This window comes from Hevea brasiliensis, chromosome 18 (assembly GCF_030052815.1).
Source record: "Hevea brasiliensis isolate MT/VB/25A 57/8 chromosome 18, ASM3005281v1, whole genome shotgun sequence".
Taxonomy (NCBI): domain Eukaryota; kingdom Viridiplantae; phylum Streptophyta; class Magnoliopsida; order Malpighiales; family Euphorbiaceae; genus Hevea; species Hevea brasiliensis.
Genome location: NC_079510.1, coordinates 43,874,727 through 43,884,973, shown reverse-complemented (window position 1 = coordinate 43,884,973; position 10,247 = coordinate 43,874,727).

Here is a 10,247-nt window from a genome sequence, read left to right as displayed (position 1 = left end):
TCATGTATAGTCAATGCAATTAATTACAATGCCACTCTTCCTCATTCTCTGAGTCAACATTATTTGTTATAAGTTTGAGCTCTTCAACATTATCACTCAAATAATGTAACTTATAACTATCTTATTTCTATATGCCACTTAGCTAATGAAGGTGATTGCTTGTGTGAGAAGGCCAATCCTCTATCTGTTCGACATATTCTACTTTTAAATTATGTACTTAACATATATGCGTTGGTGTATATTTCCACAAATAATGTAATAAGAATCAAATAACATTAACTATAATAATGTCATACAAGTGAATATCTTTTGGGAAACTCTTGATAAAAGTAAATACATAAAATTCTACATAAACCCAATGACTTTACATGCCTATAAATTATTCTTTAGAAATAGGCTTGGTAAATGGATATGCTACCATTTGTTGTGTAGAAATGTACTTAATATTCACTTCCTTTTGTGTAACTATGTCTCTAATAAAATTATATTTTATGTCTATGTGTTTGGGTTTTTCATTATACATAGAATATTTAGTGTACATTATTGCTGCTTGACTATCGCAGTATACTATCATAGGTTCTACAGCATTATCAAACACACCTAAGTGAACGAGAAATCTTTTTAACCAAACAGCTTCTTGTATAGCACTCGAGAATGCTACATACTCTACTTCCATAATAACAGAGCTATACAAGATTGCTTTTTACTGCTCCATGATATCTTACCATCATTTAGTAAAAAACAAATCTTGAGGTAAATTTTCTCTCATCTAAATCTCCTCCCCAATCAACATCGATATAGCTTCTTAGTTATAAACTTTTCCTCAATAACATAGTGAATAATCAACTGTGCCCTTGAGATACCTCAATATCCTCTTCACTGCTTTCAAGTGTGCTTGTCCTGGGTCAGATTGATATCTACTCACCATGCCAACTGCATAGCAAATATCTGGCCTTGTACACATCATTGCATACATAAGACTTCCAACTGCTCTTGCATAAGGAACATTCTTTATTTTCTATCACACATTATCCCTTTGTAAGGCATAACATGATCCCGTAGTATACCTAATAAATTACCGACTTCGTCTACTGATAACTCATTAAATACACTACAAGGGATTTTAAAATAATTTTTTTACTTTTTGAAAGTGGTGAGCTTTTCTAGCAGGTATTAAAAACATTTACTTAAAGTTTAAAGATTTGGTAAAATTTTTGTCCGTTTTTATTTTTTCGTAAATTTTGAAAAAATTTCGGCAGAGTGCCGGCTGTATTTGAGAAAACCAAAAATTTTACCTGTGAAAAATATTTCCAAATATATCACTTCAACTAATCTCAACCACCATTACAACTCAAGTCAACACAATTTTCCCCAAACTCCACAATTTAAATCAATTTTCACAGTTCATAATTCTCAATTCAATTATTCTAAAAAATAATAATAATTCATCTCATTTGCATTTCATCGAAGAAAAGTTTATTTACATTTATCAGTCTAAATTTACATTAGAAAACCCAAAATAATATTATTACAGAATCTGTACAACTGCTCATGGCCAATTTACAAATGTACATACAGTTACATACATCAAAATAAATATGTACAATTAGGGTATAAAATTATACCCGACAAAAGGTCCAGAAGTAGCTTTGAATTCCTCAGTAGCTCACTCCACTACTCTACTAGTCTCTCTATCTGCGACAGCAATAAACAGCCATCGCTGAGTACTATGACTCAGTGGTGCACAACATACTAAAATAAAATCTTATGCATAAATCAAATCACATTTATTCAAATATGGTACTGAAAATGAAAGACAAATACAAAACACAATTTATAATTTTAGTCAAAATAGTCTCATTTCGGAAGTCCCAAAACAAATTTCATAAAAACATACAGTTATATCATGCCATCAGTACAATATTCATCTTAATAGCTGGAGGCTTATGAGAAATCTCAAGGCTAGCTAGCTCAAACTATGGGCACCCATTCAATTTCTTTCTGTACTGGCACACACCTCAATACTTCAGCCAGAGAGGAAATTCAAAATTCAAAACTAATTCCTCCCACTAGGCATGCTAGTGAGGCATTCAGATATATGGTCATGACACTGTGGTTTCAAAACTATCTTAACATTTTTCTAAAAATTTATTGACAATTCAAACACATACAATTAAATTTCTAACAATTTAAGTCAAAAGCATAACATTCATTTCATTCACAAATTTGCAATAAAAATAAATCACAATTTATTCATCAAAACAAATTGTCAAGAGAATTTACAGAAAAATTTTATATTGTGCACAAACCTTGTGTGAGTCGCCTCTAGGCCTTGACTCGATGTGTTGGGTTCTTTCTCGGTATTCTTTTCAACTGAAACACACAATTTTATAGTGTTTCAGTATCATAACGTATAATAAATTCACAATTACTTATGTCTAGCTCTAATATGCTTAATTTAACGTTCTTTGAATTTTGCATTTCGGGGTTACTATTCACGATACTATTCAATTTAAATTGTTGACTTTCTTATGCTTAATAGGTATGGGAATTTCAATTTCACCCACATACCACATTTTGGTTGCTTAATTTATTGATTTTGGTTGCCCCTTTAATTTTTAGGTCTCCTAAGCACAATTTCAAATTTTCAGTTTTGATGTCCTGTTTTGCAATGTTCTATTGGTCATGCTGCTGTGAGAATTTGGCTAAGTGTTCTTCATCAAAGTTGTTCCTTATTATCTTATCTTTAATTCCCTTTTTTAATTACTCCATTTGGAGTTTTGTAACCCAAGATATGGCCATTTAAATATAGCTGGCCAGATTGGTTTAACCCAGATTTCTGGGCACCTACTTTGGTTTTGGTAGTTTTGGACCACTAACTTTAAGTGGTAAAATGATTGGGTTATGGGCAGAATTTGAGTTGGTGTCCTTCATGAAAGTTGTAGTTCTGTGTCATACATTTCCAATGACATAAAAATCAGGTCATTTGGACCTGTATATTCATTTGGTCATTTTGGTATAGTGGCAGTGCACTCCATCCAGGTTTGACCTAATTATTCATTATGTTAATATCATTTTCTGAGCATCATTCCTTGATGAAAAATGGGCCATTATGTGTTTATTTTCATTCCCAATTGGTCTCACAATTGGGTTGGTAAAATTTCAGTTTTGATCCCTCAAAGAGACCTAGGTCAAGCTGCCAGATTAGGACCCCTAACCAATCTGAATTGCTTTTCAATTCTACCAATTCCAACACATCACAATTGGTCCCAAGTGACCATTTCTAATCTCAATTAAGGTCATTTGCATCAATTGACCATTTTCTACAATTTTTCTCCCAATTTCAAGAATTCAAAAACCCTAATTTACACAATTCATTCAATTAATGAAATTAAAGTACATAATCAACATCTATACACTTAATTCAACTTCTCTAACTCTTTAATTCCATCAAAGTCATGCACTTCTACCCCCCTCTATTGTAGGCTAAAATCCATAAGAATCCCACTCACTTGATTTGTTTCACTTATTTGTTAATTCCAAGTGTAACTTAGCTACTTAAACATAAATTCAAAGAGAGAATGAAGAAAGAACACTAACCTCAATTCTTTTATTTACAATCCACCAATTCTTTCACTTTCTCCTTTCTTCTTCGCCCTCAATCTTCTTTTCTAGTGTAGATTGGAAGCTTTTTAGGGTTTAGGGTTTATTTTGGGAGGCTAAAATCAAGTTATGTAAGCTTGATTCATTCATCAATGGTGGTCACACATGGTGGCCAGGGAGAGGGTATTCGGCCGGCTGGTTGGGTGGAAGAGAAGTGATTTTCTTTTCTTTGATTTTTTTTGTGTTTATGTGTATTTAAGTTAATTTTTGACTTGGTTAAAAATTTAGGAAAATAAAATTTAATTTTGACATCATGGTGAGGTCACAAATGTGATGTAATAAACCCTTTTTTTATTTCTTTTTCTTTTTCATTTATTTTTCCATAATTCTTTAATTTAATTCTAAATTCCAAAATTTTATTTCTCCGATTTTATTGGACAGTTAGGTCAGGAATCACCTCTAAGGGTGAATTGACCAAATTGGCCATCGTCGGTCTGATCCGGTTTGCAAGTAATTTAAGATTTCTTCAGAATCCCTGACCTAATTATTTGACCCACTTAACAATTCTTTTCTATGATTTTCTCTTTTCCACTGTGTTCGCAATAGTCCTTAGGACCGCGACGTCACATTTTTCGATTCAAAATTCGGGTTAAGACTGACCTCGCAGTCACTTCCCGGGAAGGTCACCCATCGCTGTTACTCCCGGCTCATTTAACCTTTTATATTCTGTTTTTCTTATTTATACTTAACTACCTGACAATCACTAATGATTTGCATTCAGGGCTTATCTAGGTGTCTTAGATGTGATTCTAATTCCCTTAATTGTCCGGACTGACACTGGTCACTGGAATAGTAAAATATACCAGGCTATGCATATAGGGGTGTTACATTTTCTCACTTTCCTATGGAGTCTTAGGACATAACCTACAGCTCAAAATCTGGCCTTTGAAATGGAAGTATCTATTGGGTTACGATCTTGCATATGAAATCACTCAAGAATTTTCTTGATGTATGATTCTCGAGTAAGAGATAGTAACCTCTTAGCGCTATCCATTGAAATCTTAACTACAAGGATATATGCAACCTCACCCATGTCTTTTATCTCAAAATTAGATGACAACCATTCTTTGATAGAATTGACATATTCCTTACCATTTCTGGCTATTATATGTCATCTACATACAATGATAAGATTACAAATTTATCTTTGAGTCTATTGGTATACACACAATGATCTTCATCAATCATAGTGAAACCATATGATATAATTGCCTTATGAAATCTAATATATCACTATTTTAAAGATTGTTTTAGACCATAAATTGACCTCAAAAGTCACACTTTCTACCTTTGGTCTCTTTTTATAAAACTTATAAGTTGTTGTATATGGATCTCCTCTTCTAATTCTTCATTGAGAAAAGCAGTTTTTACATCCATTTGATGTAACTCAAGGTACAAATTAGCCACAATAGCTAAAATTAATCTTATTGAGGTAAAACATATAATAGTGAAAAAGTCTCTTCATAGTCTATCCCTTCCTGTTATGCATACCCCTTAGCCACTAGAGGAGCTTTCTATCTTTCAATACTTCCATAAACTTTATGCTTAATTTTGAGAACCCATTTGTTCCCGATAGCCTTAAGTCCCTTTGGTAATTCTACTAGTTCCCAGACTTGGTTCGATTTCATAGACTCTATCTCTTCTTCCATCGCTTGAATCCATTTTTCTTTAGTCGGACATGTAAGAGCTTCATTTACATTTCTAGGCTCTTCATCTTCTAGAATAACCATAAATGCTTCCCCATCAATCTCCAAATGATGATGGGGAATGCTCTTTTGACTCGATTGGTGGAGCTAAGATTGATACATTGAATCATCAATGTTTATGGTACTCCTACTCAGATAAGGAATCATTGGTGGAGTCACTTTAGGGTTCAATTGAATTTCATTTGAAACTAATTCATCGTTGCTCATATTACTTCCACTTGGAAGCGATTTAAGTAGACTTGGTATTACCAAAATGTCTTGATCTTAAGTCTCATATAAAGAAAAGTCTTATCTTTTCTCCCCTTACTTAGGAAATTCATTCTTTAAGAATGTAACATTTTTGTGATGCAAACTCAATTACATATCCATTGTCTTGCTCTCCAACAAACACATATCCCTTGGATTGTTCAAAACATCCTATAAAGATACATTTCCTTCCCCTTGGACCAAGTTTTCCAAACTTATGAGAAGGATCATGAACATAAGTAGCATAACCCCAGGGTTTTAAAACACTTACGTCTGGTTTACGTGTTGTCCATAGCTCATATGGAGTGGAAGTAACTGATTTAGAAGGCACATGATTAGGTATAAATGTGGCAGTGCAAAGTGCATCACCCCAATAGGTGATAGGCAAATTTGCTTATGCCACTACCAACCTAATCATTTCAAGCAAAGTTCTATTACGTCTCTCTGTTGCACCATTTTGTTGCAGAGTGCCAGGAATAATCAATTGTCTTTCTATTTCTTTTTCATCACATAATTCTTTGAATTGATCAGATAGATATTCTCTTCCTCGATCGGTTCTTAAAGCCTTAACGTTCCTATCTAATTAATTTTTAATAAGATTTAAGTATTTTATGAAGCAACTCAAAGCTTTGAATTTATGAGAAATCAAATAGACATAACCAAAACAAGTATAATCATATTTAAACGTGATGAAGTAATATGCCCTATGCCTAGCCGTCACATTCATCAGACCATAAATATCATTGTGAATTAACTGTAATGGATAATCAGCTTTAATTCCTTTTTTAAAAGGTTTTCTTATTATTTTTCTTACTAGGCAATGTTCACAAGTGGACAATTTCACCTTACTAACATCACCTAGTAAGCCCTCTTTCGCTAACCTTTGCATTATTTGCTAGCCAATATGACTAAGTCTAACATGTTTAATAGTCTTAGCATTCACATTATTAATAGAAGATGTATTTATGGAAAAACACATTATTATTTATGTCATGAATAATATCCAAGACAATAAAACTATTTAAGAAAAAACCAGAACCATAAAAACTTGTTCCTAAAGACAAGTTAACACTATTTTCATGAAAGTTTAAATTGAAACTAAGCTTAAGTAAAACCAATATTGATACTAAATTCCAACATATTCCTAAAGCATATAGCACATCATGTAGGAGAAGAGTTCAACCACCACACATGACCAACTTGCAAGTGCCAATCCCTTTCACCTCTACTTTGGAGTTGTTTCGACATAAATCCACTTTGCTCCATTTGGAAGGTGCTAGAATTCCATGAAGGCATCTTCGTCCTTCGCTATATGGTCTGTTGCATCTAAGTCTATAGTCCACAAAGGATTAGATTCAGTTAGAAAATTAGAAGTAGAAACATTTATAACACTTATAAGGGCAAAAAGGTCATTTACCCTTTTAGACTCGGTGCAATCTCTTGCAAAATGCTCTTTGTTTCCACAGTTGTAGCATTGCACCTTGGCAACATTTTTCTTTTCTTCTTAAAGGGACCTTTCCCTTTTCTAGCATGATTATACTTAAGCTTCTTATTGGCAAATCCTTTTACCTTTCCTTTGTTGGGGCCTACCTTGATGTTTTTGCCTTTATCCCTTAGGACCTTGTGAGCTAGAACTTGCCATGTACACATTAGTACCTAACTTGTTAGACCTAATGCATTCCTCTTCTAACTCAAGGTGGCGAATAACATCCTCTAGATTTTTTATGTTAACATTATGAGCCAAATGCATCATCATGGGTTCCCAACTATTAGGTAAAGATCATATCACAGGTTGGACTTGTTGTTTATCAGTGAGAGTATGATCAGCATCTTTAAGCTTATTCACCAAGTTTGACATCATCTTCATATATTTTTTCATATTATGTTCAGGGCGTTTCTTGTATGTTTCAAACTTAATTGTTAAAGCCCTCAGTTTGGCAATCAACATGCCTTCAAAAGTTTCCTTTAATGCAGACCACATATTTTTTATTAGGTCATACTTCCTAAATTCCCACATGACATCATCATCCATGCTACTCAATAACGTAATTTGAGCTGGGGAATTCTTTTTCTTCCAAGCATCATATGCCTCACGGTCCGTCACATTTTGGGTCGTATTTCCAACTTCAGGAACATTCATGCTTAGTTTGAGAGTCTAAAGTACCTCTTGTTCTTCTAACACATACTGTATTTTCATATTCCACATCTCGTAATTATCACCATTCAGTTTCTCTCCTTCATTAAGTTTAGCAAGAATATTCTTTGTAGCTGAAGCCATTTCTAAACACCAAGTTTTGTATAGAGGCAACTTTTACACATTAATTGAATCCTTTAAATATATATTTCTAACCTTATCAATAATTAATTATGTCTATGAATATCTCATATTGGACTTAAAGTCAAAAGTTCATTATGTTTTCAATTATCATCTAAGGTCCTAGAACGCGATAAATATAACATAATTAATAATGTAAGGCACCATTATTCATATTCCACATCTCGTAATTATCACCATTCAGTTTTTCTCCTTTATTAAGTTTAGCAATAATATTCTTAGTAGTTGAAGCCATTTCTAAACACTAAGTTTTGTATAAAGACAACTTTTTTACATTAATTGAATCCTTAAAATATACATTTCTAACCTTATCAATAATTAATTATGTCTATGAATATCTCATATTAGGCTTAAAGTCAAAAGTTCATTATGTTCTCAATTATCATCTAAGGTCCTAGTATGATAAATATAACATAATTAATAATGCAAGGCACCATTATTTTAAAAAAAAATTCAAACATAATATTTTAATTACCATGTACTTAAAATAAATAATATATTCAAGAACAAATATATGAATAACACAAAGAATCAACAATTACAATACAAAAAAGGCTTTCATTTATTATATATATTTCTTTTTGAATATCTACAATTTAATATCTAGCATAGTTATAGATATTCAATACTGAAAGCAATAACATCATACTTATAAGCCTTTCAAAAAGATGATAATTGTAGTAAACTCTAACAGGTATCGAATCTCTTAATGCTTTCATTTGTTTAGGTTCAGGCTTATAGTCTACTTTGGGAAGTAATTTCCCCATTAGATTTTGCTTCATGCTATCACGAATTGATAGTCTTAGGAAAGAACTGGCAGTCTTCACGGCTACCCAGTTAGTATACTCCTTAATAAATTCTGGCACTAGGAATTTGTAGCAATCATTATTGTCTTTATTCAATTTGCACCATAATGCATCAAGAATGCCTTTCTGATTTGGAGTAATTAGAGTTCTCCTGAAAGTCATGTATTTCTCATGTTCTAGTAAAAGACCACCTTCCCATATAATACTATGAATTAACCCATTAATTTTGATAATATGATTTACCAAATGAATCTTTTCATTATCGTAACTAATAGGGTTTAGTTAATAACTAGAGAAGTCATTGATCATTCCATTTATTTGTCCCTCTATTGGATAGTTAGAATCCTTTTAAGAGTTCGCACAGTTTGCACCATGATTTGTATCAAATACACATACAAAAATAAGTTCTAAATAAAATATCATTTTTCATAAAAAAAATGCACATAATAATAAAATAGAATTTATTATTATTTTTATTATTATAAAAAAATCATTTCACACAAAAATGATGCACATAATAATAAAACAAATTTATTATTATTATAATTATTATTATTATTAGTGATAAAAACATTTTCTTGGAAAATAAGATAAAAAATATTTATTAATTAAATTTTTATTAAATTAAAAACTATTTTATATTCAATAAAGAAATTTTTTTATCACTAATATATAAAAAACAATTTATTTAGAACTAATTTTAATTTATATGTTTTTTTTAATTGAAAAAAAGTTCTGGACAGGGTCCAAAACAACTTATAATTTGGACTAAACGACCTGTAGTTTGCCCTAAACTACATGCCATTTGGCGCGAACCAGGGGAGTGGACCAGGTGTGCAAGCGGACCAACACACGTAGCTAGGCCGTGCTACGTGCCAGGCCCAACACCTGCCAAGCCTAGCTCTAGCAGCTAGGATGCATGTGTTGCGCACATGCATGCATCAACGTGCCGAACAGAGTGCGTGCAATCCACATGCTAGCAAGATGGCCGCTGTTGGCCGCAGAAAAAGATGTATGTGTCGTGCACATGCACGCATCAATGCGCTGGACGGAGTGCGTGCAATCCACACGCCCGCAAGATGGCCCCCGTTGGCTGTAGAAAAAATTTCCAGAGGAGGGGTTTTCAAGTGTCCTGAGTATGATGGCAAGCTTAGTTCTCATAAACAAAAGCTCTAACTAGGTGTTTGGATATGCATACTCTTGAGACGAAACTGAGATAAACTGAAAGGCATCATCTTCAACCTCTACCTTATGAAAAATTTGTACTCGAATTCAGTGAATTTTAAGCAACTTTGAGGGATAAATTTTAACAACTGTCTATGAACTTATCTAGTTATAATATTACAGTCCCTCAACTTAAAAATATAATATAAAACCCCATCAACTTTCACATTTTGCACAGTAAAATCTCTCTAACTCTAATTATTGATTTTTTAGTTAAACGCTGACCTGAATAATTCCAGCATGGAGCTTAGTCAGTATTTCTCTTTT